Here is a 14851-nt window from a genome sequence, read left to right as displayed (position 1 = left end):
TTTGTTTCCAGTGAAGCTGCTTTTTTTAATTTTAGAGTTAAAGGAGCCATCTTTAAATAAATATCGTAACCCCTGGATAATTTAACAGTATAAACCTGGCAAACACTGCATCTTATACAAGTGTGTGCATGTGATCTTAATCCATGCTGAACTTTTGGCTTCGCAACCGACCATTTCTATTTCTATCAACAGAGGTCAGATAGACATGCCCATGTCTGGCTGCCTCCAAAACAACACTTAGAAGTGAAACTTCACCACACTGACCAACAGGAAGAGTTTTTAGACCAGCAAACACTACGCGTCTGACCACTTATCTCTGTGATGGTGCAGTCTAGCTGAATAATTCTGATTGTTTCAGATTTGAGCTCAGACAGACTGTATTGGCTAGCATGTCACTCATTGAACCTGATCCTGCAGGGGAAAGACACGCTGTAGATTTACACTACCAAAAATAAACCTTTCATCAGCCTCACAACCAGTCACGTGAACTGCTACTGAATTTGACTTCTATATGGAGAACTGACCTGCTATTAAAAGCCAACTGAAAGATTTGCTGCACATAGTTAATTGTTAATACTACTTTTAAGGGATCCAAAATTACATTATATAGTAACAACTATACTGGGAAATTGTGCTAGAGATTATATCTTTTAGCTGAAGGATGGCACAATGAATCTGTATAAAATGTATTTGCATTTAAGTAACGATTTGATAAGAAGTCAATGCTAAGGCTGTGTCGATACCATCACAAACTTATGTAATTGTAACTCTTTTTCCTTTACATGTTAGATTTTTGCATCAATTTTTCATTTATTTGTGTGCAGAATCATGTAATTTCCTACAGTTTCATTAAAACTCGAAAACCTTTGGCAATCCACATATGAGATGCAAACCTCCTAAGAGACATAAGCCAAACCCACAGTTGAATCATGATACAGAATATGCTCGAAACAAGCTACGTTTACATGTAACCTAAAAATCTGTCCATATTCAGATTGATGGATCAATCAAACTGATAGCCTTCATGTAAACAACTCAATCAATCTGACTGAAACTGATCCAAATGAAATTTCGATCCAATAGAATTATCCTTGAATCTGAAATTCTCAATCGGATAAATATATTTCTTTAAGTCTCACGAACTGGTCAGTGGAGGTGACAGAATAGTAGCTACCCATATAAAAGCTTTTTTGACTTTTTTTTATAGACATGCCATCAAAACTAAAACTGCAATTATGTTTGCGGTAGTTCTGGTGACACTTGCCCTGAAAACGTGTTCAGGATAGATGTAATACACATGTAAACGAATATGCAAATAACAACTATAAACGGCAAAGTTTAGGCTACGCAAGCAAAATTTTCCGAATCTGAAACTGGATTAGACTAATTCAGATTGAAGAACATTGTGCATGCAAAACATACCTAGTCTGTGTTATACTGAGTAGTAGTTGCCAATACATAGCTTTACTCATAGTTGAGTATCTCAATCTAATTCTGAATTTTATTGACTAGAAATGAAGCGTGAATTTATCAGACTTGTAGTAGAGCTTCACTGCTGTTGTCTACCTCCTCTTCAGCGTACAGGGAGTTGAATCAAGGCTACAGGAACACAAGCCGTTTCTAGGACAGATAAATATAGCAACAGCAGATCTACATCTCTTAAAGGAAAACCAGGCTTTGTTGTTCTAATAAAAACACACAACATAGACCTCGGGAAAATGCACACTTGATACAGCTGTGAGAAGAAATGTAAAAACATCCAACAGTAAGGAAAATACAAAGTCCTCTGAGCAGGTCTGCAGGTGCAGCCTAAGTTTTACTAAATGATTTCTGAAAACAAGTATGTGACTTAAAATCTGGACGGCCTCTGGAATCAATCAGTCTATTGCTGAAAGCCAAATGAAACATTCAACATTACCACAACTGCTGCAATTTGCACTTTACAGCCAGAGGATTTCATCAGAAACCAGATATCACCCCTGCAACACCTCCACACACAAACACAGAAGCGCAAAAGCACTTCCTTGAGCGATTGCAACTGGGTCACATCTGCCACTTGTCATTAGGGAGTTACCTCTCATCACAATCAAGCTGGCAAACAGACAGCTCAATAATTGCCGTGCATCTCCAGAATACAGAATACACCTGAGTGGATCCATGACACACACACACACACATGGAAACACACATAATACATTTCTCCCCTTCCCTCTGCAAGAACAAAAAGAGGCCAATGAAAGGAGGGGCTCTTTCAGAGAAAGCACAGCCTGGCCGTGGCAGACAAAGCATCTCCGAAATACGGTCCTTGTCTGGCCGCTGCACGGCGGGCCGTAATTCAGCTATGAATATTTGATAAGGCTGAGTGCACAGGAATGTGCATGAAGCTGTGAGGGGGTTCTTGCATAGAATAGTGTGCTGGAGGCTGGGACGCTCCAGGACGATCTGATGAAGGTCATGAAGGAACGCCGACTGCGCTTACACATGCACATGCGGGATCTCACAGCGAAGTAGTCATTAACAGTGACGGACTCTTGTCTTTCTCTAAACACACAAATACATCTCTTCGTTTTCTCTTTTTCACTGACGCAAGCCCTCAAATCATGTGCAGATCGCCAAAATGGTGGGCTGCAAATTCCACACAACCTGCAAAAACAGTTGCAGCAGACACCAGTTACAGTGTAAAAAAGTTGTTTCTAAGGAAGATTATTAGAGTACTTTTTGCAAGAAAATACCATTTCAGTTTTCCTACATCAAAACTTCATGCTTAATTCAATGTGGTACTTGCCATTTCTCTGTAATTATTTGAGAAATTCACTAACCATTTTTGGAAAATTGTTTCAAAGTAAATCCTAGATTAATTTTTAGTGTATTCTGCAGACTGCTTAAATCACCACATGCACTTCATGTAATGTTAATACGACCACAAATAGCACCATGAATGAGTAACAACTGTTACTAATTCAGTTCTCACGTTCCTGTATATTCAAAATGCACTATAGTGCAAACAAGTGTGCTACTTGCTGCGCAGTAATTTGTGTATACAGCCTACTATCTTTAGTGCCTTCTAAAAGTGTCATAGTGGGACCTCACTGTGTAGTTAGTATGTTTACTTTACTAAGTGGCATCTTAAGTTATGTCTATTTTGAATTTGTAATTTAAAACCAATTTCTTTTAAAAAAAGAATGGTAACACTTTATTTTAAGATAACAGTTACATGTCCTTATAGTATTAACAGTAAATTATGTAGGGCTGTCAGTAACTATTATTTTGGTAATCAAGTAATCAGTCTATTATTTTGACGATTAATCAAGTAGCCTAATCAGATTTTTTCTGTTAATAAAAATAGAGCTAAGTGGACAATAGCCTTTAAAATTACTTAAAATACATATATAATAAAAATTTGGCAATAATAATGGGTTCAAATAATGTAGCCCCATTCGATTCCTCGAATTTAATCAAAGGAATCCTGATAGCCCTAAAATTATGCATAATTACAAGCAACTAACCCTAACTCTACAGTAAGTACATGTACAGGTAGCTCATGTAATTATTTATTTAATTGTATCCTTAAAATGAAGTGTAACCAAATATGCTGCCATTTATCAATGTGGTTCTGCACGAACGTGTAATTGTAGCCCACCGTTTTAGCCAAATATCTGACGATCTGCAAAAACAGTTGCAGCAGACAGCAGTTATTCCGCAGACTGCTTAAATCACCACACACACCCTTCACGTAACGTTCAGACCACAAATGGCATCACGTTCCCAATTTGCATATGAGCAGGCTTGAGCCTGCATGAAATACCTACCATGGCTTGATGGTAACATTTGGGCAACTCAGAGAAATTACATCATACTAGTGGTTCAGAAGAAACAAGCCCTTTAGTGAGGTTAGTCATTCAGTCATGTCCTGAGGTGTCCAGAAACCCCTCATCTTCTGAGAAAAGTAGATTGCTCCCATTATCAGTGACTAAGCTGCCTACACTGCAAGTGTACAGTGAACACACTGACACTGATCTAGATTTGTTGCATCATATAGCTCGCCGGCAGAGTTTTTGAACTCCAGCAGACGACAGATCTCTGGAGAGAGAGGCCATATCCAATGTTCCATAAACACCCAGAGTGTTTGCAGGGGGATAGTTTCCCCCCAGGATGTCTCAATCACAACAGTTACTAATTCGGTTCTCATGTCTCTGAGAGACTATGTTCAAAATACATTACAAGTATGCTGCTTACTATGCAGTATCTAATGTATACTGTCTACTAAATGTGTCACATGACCTCACTTTTTAGCATGTTTATTTTACCAAATACATCCCAAGTGACAATGTATTTAAAGAAACCAATTTTGTGTAAAATTGGACTGCCATCTATCGATGTATGTCAACATGACTGTCTGACCAATACTTCAGTCAGTTCTATTCAGTAATTCCCATATCTGTCCAACAAAACAGACGCAATTATGCAGGGTTTTCTCTGTCAAAATATTTTGTGTATGCATTTCAAAGTTTACGCTTCCTTTTTTCTTTTTTTGTTCTATGTCTGTCTTTCTGTCCCTGCATGTTTGGCGTTACAGAGACTGATTCCTCCAGTTTCATAAATGTGTTTCATTGTCTAATTTTCACTCAACAACAACACTACGCAACTGGCGTATCTACAAAGGCTGCAGCCAATGAGTGTGAGGTTTCTCTCGTGAAACTACTCAATGCACTTTAACTCTTTTAATTTCAATAAGAACGTTAGTCAAGAGATACTTTAGTTAAAGTTAAATTGTGGTTGGTATCCCTTCTGCTTAATTTGTCACACTGGAAATGGAAGGTCCATGCAGTTTTTTACTGCACATTTTGTATACCATTTGTATATGTATACTGCTAGTAGTAGTTTAGCAGTATGACATTGCGAACGCACCCAGAGACAGAAAACGAGCTGTACTATTACAAGTAATATTGCAGTACACAAGATTTACAACCTCGCCGCAGATCTTCATTCCCTTAAACCAGTGAAACTGAGCAGAAGGTTGGGATACCCGGCCAAGTCAGCTCTAACGACCAACTTCAGTTCAATGGTCACTTCCTGCCTAATGTGTTTCTAAGGAGAAGCACAAAGCTGGCAGTATGTGTGTGTTCTGCTCCAGAGAAAGCTGCGCATTCCCTCTGACATCTAAAGAAAAGACAGACTCATGAGAAACCACCACACACTGCAGAGAAAAACACATTCCAACAGGAGGAACAGTACTTTCCCACTTTTGCCTGACATATCCAACCTCACACAGACACACACAGACACAAACACACACAAACACACATACACACACACACACACACACACTAATTGAAACCCAACCAACATTCCCTCATAACATCCAATAATAGCGCAAACACACTTTTATCATTTCAACCAATCTGAATGACACACCTGATCAAAACAAAGAAAGGACAGGAATTAAATAAATAGTTTATTCAAAAAAGAAAATTGTGCCATCATTTACTCACCCTCATATTGTTACAAACACATATGACTTTTGATTTGAAAATGACTGTTCTGCAACAAGACTCTCTCATCACTGTTATCCAAGTCTTCTGAAGCCATTGCCTTTATATAGGAACAGACTTAAATTGAAGTTGTATGTCCCACTTTCAAGATGCACTTTTACCTACTTATGGTCTCTCTCCACTTTCCTTGCATGGAAAAGAGCACTCAGGATATTCCTCAAAACATCGCCTTTTGTGTTCCACAGAAGAAATAAAGTCATACAGGTTTGGAACAAAATGATGAGTAAACAATGATCATTTTTGTTTTTGTGTGAACTATCCTTCTAAAATGACTGTTCTGGAACAAGACTGTCTCTACTCTCTCTCTCTCTCTCTCTCTCTCTCTCTCTCTCTCTCTCTCTCTCTCTCTCTCTCTCTCTCTCTCTCTCTCTCTCTCTCTCGGATGCGAGAGCCATAATTAGAAACAGCCGCACTATGCACAGTGCTGCATTGAAGGAGCTGTTTGCTAAATGGGTCATAGTGCAACCCTGCCCTTCCTCCCTCAAACACACACATACATACACCGTTTCAGGCAGTACACTTTTCAGTGGATCAAGCAGATTAAATGCCCCTCTAGACTTTGCCCCAGAGAGAGAGAACAGGAAGATATAATCAGCTTACTTCGCTGGAATGAACGAACGGGCCTGTCAAAACACAAGACACCTCCGCCTGCTATCACCCTAACTGACACTAGACGACCCCTGTCCAACAACCAGCCAAAAACAGGCACACCATCCATCCCAGTTTTAAATAAGCGGGGGCTTTCCACACAGCTGCAGTTCTATCCGACACCCACGTCTGTCTGGGCTGCTCACGTGTCTTTCGCACTACTGCTTTAATAAGCATACAACCAGGAAAAATCCCCTAAAACTTCAATTCTCAGTTCTGCCAATAAACTCTCATATACTTGGGTCTGTCCTTATTTGATTTTTGTTCACAAGAGAAAAGGCTTGCAGCTTTTGCAAGGCTCCGAAAGGCACTTGTGCTTTCAACCAGTTAAGTTAGCGCCCTGTAGCTGTAGACACAGTAACACAATTGACTGTACACAAGCAGATGGTTGATAAACATCCTGTTAGACGAAGACATGAATGATCCAACACGCCCTAATGTAACCGGCTCAACATGAAACATTTACCTCAATGTCTTCAGGCTATACAGTCTCAAAGTCGTAAAAAAGGCTTATCTATGGAAAACAAGATATTGTTTACCTCTTCGCTGGTCTTGAGGATGAGCCCAAGCCAAAAGTGGAGCTCAGTCAGTTGAAATGCGCCGCTCAAGTTAAAGGAACTCGAGTGGGACTCAGATGAGTGAGAGAAAAAGAGGAAGAAAAACAAAACAAACAAGCACAAGTTTCTCTCAAAGGCGTCTCGTGGTCTTTAAAAGAAGAGGCGTGCTTTGAAAAGAGACCTTCCCTGCTCAGACGCTAACCACATGTCAGACATTTTATGTGGCTGACAGGAAACACAGAATGAGAGAAAAGCCTCCGCTGCCGCAGAGCTCAAAGACACAGGACGAGGAGGACTACAAAGTGAAACGGACCGTTCATTCGCTCACACGCTCCCTCGTCTGCTCGTCTCTGTATCTGAGCATCAGACTGTTAGCGAGTCTGTCGTCAGCGGTGCCAGAGAACGAGTCCGATCCGTTCAGTGAGCGATGTTTCTCGGCCTGCCTGAGTCTGGAACTGGGTCAGGCAGCCTGCTTCCTCCAGAGCCCGGTTAACACACACAGACACACTCCGCCACTGCAGCGATCAGGAAGCTCTTGAGAGCCACGTACTGAAAGAACAAGCACGCACAGGCTGCTATTGTATTTTCCCCCTCGTCATGGATTTTTGGTTTGCTGTTGCGCAGACGAGTTTTTCAGTGGCTGTTTGTGTGGTGAGAAAATCAGTGTGGCACTGTAGAGAGTGAAATGAAAGAATCTGAGAGAGAGAAAGAGAGAGAGTGAGAGAGGAACAGAGAGGGTGGGGGTGGCATGGAGGCGAGTGTAAACCATGAAAAGGGCGTTGCTATGTACAATGTAACTAATCTGTCTGCCATCACAGGTGGCACAGAATGAGTCACCACGATGAGCAGGCCACTAGTGCACGCACACACACACACACACACACACACACACACACACACACACACAAATAATTAAACGGATAGGTCACCCAAAAATGAAAATTCTGTCATGTTGTTCCAAACTGTATGACTTTCTGTGGAACACTGAAGTAGATCTTTGGCTGAAAGTCCTGGCTTCTTTTTGCCATACAATTGAGGTGAATGTCATCAGACACTCTTTAGCTCCAAAAATGACAATAAAAACCCTGAAAGAAGCTCATATTACCAATGAGCGATATTTCAAGTCTTCTGAAGTCACCCGGTACTCTAGTTTCATGTGAGAAAAAGTGCTGTCATGCAACAACCCATAGAATCACTGACATCAAATCTTGCACAAAGCACCTTAACATACGCCAACCACAGAGGAACACAAGCAACCGCCACAACCGCAATGTTCTCGTTTTTACTTTTTTTTTTGTCTTTGTATTGAATGTTAAATTCAATGTTGTTAAGTTAATCAAAGTTAATGTTAAAGTAAATGAATGTTAAAGTTAATAATGATAACAAGAGTGAAGAATGTATTTTTTTCCCACCAACTGGCTCTTTTTTACTTGAGACTGTGTACTATCGTGATTTGTAAAGAGGCTCTGTAGATTTGCATTAAACAAGCCTAAACGTCAGTGTCTGTCCTCCTTCAGGTCAAGTCATATAAAAAAAATAATAAGTTTGCCATGTCCGAAGAGGAAGGCGATCTTTGACATTCAAGGGTATTTGCCATGAATGGCGTCAACACTGGTCAATGCATTGAATCAATGCTATTAGTCTCTATGAAGTGAAGCATCCGCATCAGCCAGTCTGTTGAGCCTTGTTAAGTGGTGCTCAAAGTTAAAGAAATGTCAACACTGTATTTCATTAATGAATGAATGAGCTTTTTTGTGTTTATATAGCCCTGTTTTTCAGTTGAGATGTTCGTGCACTTGCGCGTGCCGAGGACTGAAGCGCTTTCAGACAGAACACGGAATGTGCGGCGCTGCTCTATGAAACCCATTCATTTCAAGGACTTCCAAAGATACATAACAGCTACAAGTGTATTCACTATGCAAGCACTATACACAGGATTCATCCTATTATACTTTATCGACACAAATTGATGTCAATTTAAATAGGCTGTCTGAGTTCACTTGAACAAGGGTTCAATTATTCATCAGGCTACAGAAGAATACCATAATTCCTCCATTCAATTAGGCCTAAGACATTGAGAGTCACGCAGACCTATAACAACCCAGCCACAACACATAATTGGGAATAACATGCCTTACCTTAACACAGAATGGATTTCAAGGACTTCGCGCGCAGATCAATGGCCTCCAACGTTTATTTATTCTACGAATCTTTGAGTTAACATGTTATAAACATGATTGGAATTTGCACCGCAGCACCACCACACCTTGATGCTCATGACAAGAAAGGCATGTAAAGTTATCTTTATTGAAGGGAATTAGGTTGAAATCGCCGTCATGCATGAATGAATGATATTTTTGCTATTTTACACATAATACTCCACGATGATCACATTACACAAAACTGAAATTGCACGTCAAAATAAAACATTGTCAATATTTTTTGAGACCCCTCAGAATTTCACGAATCACGTTTTCAGGGGAGCCCATGTCTTATTAAGGGGAGCCGAGCTCCCCCTTGCTCCCCCGTAGTTCGCACCCTGCCTGGTCCTCCTCACACAAAAATATAGTATGACAGTTACCAGTAAGAGTATAACTGTTATACAGACAGTTATTGTAAAGATAGTTTCGAGTGAGAAAAAGACTGATTTCATTGTTTGTTGAAAATCTTGCCATCATATGTAATTTGAGCTTGTGTATATTTAAACGTGACAACCAATGAAATTTGCTATCACTGACATCATCTCTTGCACAATGTATCTTTGTATTCTTATTTGAACACACATGAACGTAAATGAGATTCAATAGGTTTCAACCTTTTCCTCACACAAATTCAGTATGACAGAAGACTTGAAATATGGCACACAACTCACATGGGCTACTGCTATAGCATATTACAGCTTGTTTGTATTATATACAATATTTGAATTTATGATTTTTCACTTTCATAGTAACCAAAATATAAAGGGAAAAAAAAAAATACAAAAAAAACATGGCATATCAAATGGACTACTTGATGTCACAACACACAATTTTAATGACAATTTGGAAGCTGTCTTTAATGTCATCTGCCCCCATTATCATTATTATTATCATTATCATAGTCATAGCGATGACAAGAGGGTAGGCACATAAATGGGTTGTGAACTATTCCTTTAAAGAGCTTATAAAGCATTAGTTAGCAAGGCCATGGACACGCTTCCTCCTCGTGGGTCCAGGTGACTTTCTCAGCAGCTCGGGACTCAAACGGCCATGCTGGGCTGAAATACAAGCCCGCTGAAACCCATTAGTCACCGGACGCACTTTCAGAGAGGACACAATAATACACATAAATTAAAATGAAGGGACAGGCATTTGGCTCGCAGGTAGGATGTCCTTGGCTCAGACGTGGTGTGTAATACAGTATAGGATTAAAGGGAAGTGTGTGTGCCCACTAGAGCGCATGAGTGAGGGTGGGTTTCCTTACACTCCAGTGGCTGTGCCCACCTCAAGGGCAGGACACCATGTTCAGTCTCCTGAATCGAAGACAGGAACTGTGTGAAAACAACAGCTCTGTCTGTCCTACAGATACAGGCACAATGATAATACTTAAGACCCAAATAATGAAGACAAGAGCTTTTAAAGACAACAATGTCCATTCTTTGCAGACAAAATGGATCCTTTTTGCTCTTTAAATAAATGTATCAGGTCAATTTCAGAACAATTTCAGACACCCACTATTCGCCAGTAGATCATTCAGAATTGCAATTAAAAGGATAGTTAACCCCCCAAAAATGTATCATGTTATTCCAAACTTGTATGACGTTCTTACCTCTGTGGAAAATATATTTTGAAGAATGGTGGTAACCACACATTTTTTAATGAACACTAACTTGTTTTAGTGTATGGAATTTGTATATTCATTTGTATAGAAAAAAAAACAGACATTTTAAAATATCTTTTATTTTGAATAGAAAATATATCTTTTCTTTTGTGTTTCACAGGTTTGAAATGACATCAGAGTGAGGAAATTATGACAATTATGCCAATTTAAGTCATTATTAAGAGGCACAAGCACAGACATGTGAATAAGGCACATTCACATCAGGAATGAAGAGCCAGTGAAGATAACAGAATGACATTTGAAGCCGCCCGTGTTGAAAAGCAGGAAGCGGCAGGAAATGAGTATGGGTGCGTGAGTGCTCCCTCTCTCTCAGACAGCATGATAAAAGCCTGCTGAAGTCCAGAGCGTATATGCCGCAGTGTGTTCTTGGCACCCGAGCTGTCATGCTCAAAAGACCCAAAGCGCTCCACCATGATCAAAGAACATTTTCACGTGCAGAAACCCAATCCCATGTCTCAGTACACTGCCAGTGCGCAGTCAAACACAGCACCGCTTTAAAAATTACAGACATGCTGCTGTGATTTCCCACAAGTCTTTTATTATTAAAGGCATTACATTCTCTCAGACAGCTAGTTCTTACCCAGAACGTGTGGATTTTTTTAAATATTGGAATATTGAAATATTTAATATTGGAAATCTGTGTAATTCACTGGATTAAGGGTGACCATACATCCTCTTTTTCATCATCGTCTGGCCTGGATTTATAAATAGCCTGAAATGTATGGGTTTTGGCTTTGTGTTCCTATTGACATGCTCACTTCAGTCCTCATTCATTCTATGTACGTGTAATCGCATTGCTTTGACCGTTCTCTGTAGATCCTGCCGTCAAAATTATGTTATGTAAAATGTCTTCATGTTACTGGTGAAACTACTTTTTAATCATTACCTTCAACAAGCCAGATTCATACATACATATTAACAGATTACAACATTCACACTGGGAGCATGACCTGTGTGGTGTCATGTCCCAGACTTAGTCCCATTCACTGGAACGCCTCGCTCACACAGTACGTGTAAAACCGGCGTTTTAAAATGTAAAATAATGGAAGAATTACACAAGAATTCCCGGTCAGGATCACGTTAGCCAAAGGAAGAATCCCTAAGCTAAACTACCTCAATTAAATCCTTTACAATAAGACTAGGTGTCAGTCAATCACATGTTTGATTGCTCAGTATATTCCCCTGTGCTGCGTGGACTAAATAGCAACAACATGTACACACACATGCATTCCCGTTCAAAATATTACTGACCCCAAACTTTTAAACACACAATCAAGAATTGCAGAGAGAACAAAAAAACATCAAGTAGCCTTTATGGGTTGATGATAATTTTTCCCTTCTCTAATGCAAAATGGAAGCTCTAGACACTGTGACATTTCATTTAATGGAGCGTTCCTCTTCTGTTCTGCCTGTTTTGCATAATAACTTTAACCATTCAAATTGCTCCGCTCCGATAGGGTCAGGTAGCAGCTCGGCAGCTGTGATCGCATTCATGCAATTAACGTTCCACCAAATGCTCCGGCATAAACCTCAGCAAACGCTGCCTTATCTCCTGCTTTAAGGTCACGAAGATGAAATACGGTGCCAATTATGAGTCAACCCAGAAAAGCACTGTTCACCAAGATGGAAGAACTGCACCGGTGAAGATTTTAATCAGCAAGCTCGTATGATTCCTGATCAATAAGAGCGTTATCTTCAGCGCAGTGAGAGCAGCTTGTGTGGATCAGGTTTGGAGATGGACGGGTGAATGCTCTAAGAATATCCCTTTTAGTGCAGGGACTCCAAGCCCTCTTGATACTGTATGTCTGCCAGCTGCCCAAGAGACAACGTGGCAAACCTGTATACAGATGTCCTGACATAAGCATCGGTAACATTTTATAGGCTGAAGTGTTGAGTGATATTGAGCTTCACTCTCTTTATTTCTCTTGACGTACTGTTTTATGGAAGGGCCCCTCTCGTTGCAACATTTTGATTGGATTATGGTGGTAGCACAAACAAACGTCCAACACCATTAGATACGGATGCTAGGACAACTGACAGACACCTCAAGCGCTGGAAGGACAGGACTTCTCATTGGTCCACAGTCAGTTTCTGCCCTGCACCCATCTTGAGACTAATCCCTAAGGTTTAAGCCAACTGCCATAAAAATTCCTTAGGACCCTTTGGATGCAAGAACAGTGGCTTAAACAAAGAGAGGCCAAAATGATCCATCCAAATCCATTCATAACCATGTTTGGAAACATTAAAACTGATGTAAACTACAATATATCCATTTCATACTTGTTCAGAGAAATAAGTTCTCTCAATGACAGCTATTTGTAGCTGTTTGTTTGGACTCTATCTGTTTAGAACATTGCCAAAGGTATTCTTGTGGTGGTTTGGAAAGTGAGAAATGCACTGGTAAAACCTTAAAGACACTGTAAAGACTTCTAACTGTGAACAAAAAAATAGTCGGATACAAAAATGATCAGGAATATTATTCAGCAAGCGCTGAGTATTTGTGCTGTATGAGCAGAGGCTTTATTTGCGTGTGCTCAGTACCCGTCTCTCAGACAGAGCGTGAACGCTATCAAGTCACTCGTTCTCAAATCGCAAGGCTTAAAAATGCATTGTTTCTTGAGACCACGTAATAACTCCACACTTGTGATGACATGACTACGGCATTTCTAAAGTCATCAATTTGCGATCGGTTGGTGAGATATTTATTTGAGTATTTCAGCGACTCCCGATCGAGTCATAGAATCTGATTATCAGCCAATACCGATCTGCGGCCGATCAATCGGAGCATCCCTATTGATTACTCTCGTATATCTTTTTGTTAATAAGATGTATTATATTACACTTAGGGCTGGGTACCGAGTTCGGTACTTTTTAGGTACCGACCGAATTGCCTCGATACTAACGAGTATTGAAACATGTCTTGTTTTTCGGTACCAAGTTTCGGTACCTAAGTGGTTAATCTCGTCAACGTCAGTGAAACAATAAGCATGCAGCATGAATGGCTGTGGCGGAAAAACACTAGTTTACGCGGCTGCCTAGAGACGTGGCTCGTCGCACGTGAGGCTGTACTGTGTGTGTGTGTGTGTAAGCGTCCCAACCCAGATAGATAGAAAATATGTGGAAATGATCAAAAGTGTACCTACCTATGTCAGAAGGCAACACGGTAAATCATAAGGCACTTAAAAGCGCACAGAATACACTTGAGAGTAGAAAGTTTATCCGTCTTCGACTGCAAGAACTGGAGCGCGTCACAAATGAACCGAAACTCAGCGTATAGGATACTTGCCTCACAGGCATGAGGAATAGTCCTATATACGGTCAAAATATATCTATTTTTAAACGAAACCATTCGAAATAAATAGTTTGATTACCTAATCCATATAGGCGCGTGTGCGTTCACTACTGCAGGAATGACGAGTCAGCATCGCAATAATCATCTTTGCCGCCAACACACTGTAAACACTTGTTCATTAATAAACAATTAAAATATCTCCTTTCTATCGTTTCCCGACACATCCATAATCATTAGGCTACTTTCGCCAGTGCTGTGCGGCAAGCTTCATGTGTGCTGAGCGCGAGGCATATATCCCGCCCCCCAGTAGCCTATATTTAATTCAATTCACATTTATTATAGCATTTTTCACAATACATATCGTTTCAAAGTAGCTTTACAGAAAATGCATGCGTCTAAATTACAATTTAGAGTGATCTGTTATCAGAGGTGACTGTGTGTAATGCATTTCAATTCATTTTCATTCAATTTCATTGTTAAACAATGCATTAAGAAAAATGAGCTAATTGAAGTAAAGAATACATGTTGTTAAATGATTAGGAAACAGAAAACTTTAGCATTGGTGATTTTTTACATACTCAAAATATGTGTAAAAAAGTCAACAAACTGACTGAAAAAATAAAAGTTTATTTTTTTTAAGGTAATGTTATATTGTTAAAACTGGTATCGAAAAAAGTATCGATCAGGAACCGGTATCAAAGTCAAGGTATCGGTATCGGTATCGAAAATTTTGTTTACGATACCCAGCCCTAATTACACTTGTGTCTTCCTTGTGCTGATAATACAGAAGAGGCTCTACAAGTAAACGGTATCTCACAAATCCTTCAGATTAATCAGATGACAAACTACCTCCAATTTACATACTTTTATCTTTTTTAACAAACATCTTTGATGGGTTTTTTACGGCTAAAACGAAATGA

General features: G+C 39.8%; 1 protein-coding gene across 8 annotated transcripts in view; it reads right to left on the bottom strand.

The window, feature by feature from the left end:
* The window catches only part of jmjd1cb (jumonji domain containing 1Cb), a 138647-nt gene that overhangs the window by 40387 nt on the left and 83409 nt on the right, over positions 1–14851 (bottom strand). For 2 of the 8 annotated variants that reach the window (XM_077206094.1, XM_077206095.1), the window contains exon 1: positions 6740–7449. The exons of 3 other annotated variants lie outside the window; for them this stretch is intronic. The gene's annotated coding sequence lies outside the window, so the exon portion shown is untranslated. Of the gene's footprint in view, positions 1–6739; positions 7450–14851 lie in introns of those variants that run through there. 3 more of the 8 variants (XM_077206093.1, XM_077206096.1, XM_077206092.1) reach the window with 2 other exon arrangements.

Source organism: Siphateles boraxobius, unplaced genomic scaffold, assembly GCF_051911475.1.
Source record: "Siphateles boraxobius isolate OS27281-9 unplaced genomic scaffold, OSU_SipBor_1 55, whole genome shotgun sequence".
Classification (NCBI taxonomy): domain Eukaryota; kingdom Metazoa; phylum Chordata; class Actinopteri; order Cypriniformes; family Leuciscidae; genus Siphateles; species Siphateles boraxobius.
This window is presented reverse-complemented; position numbering and strand designations above follow the sequence as displayed.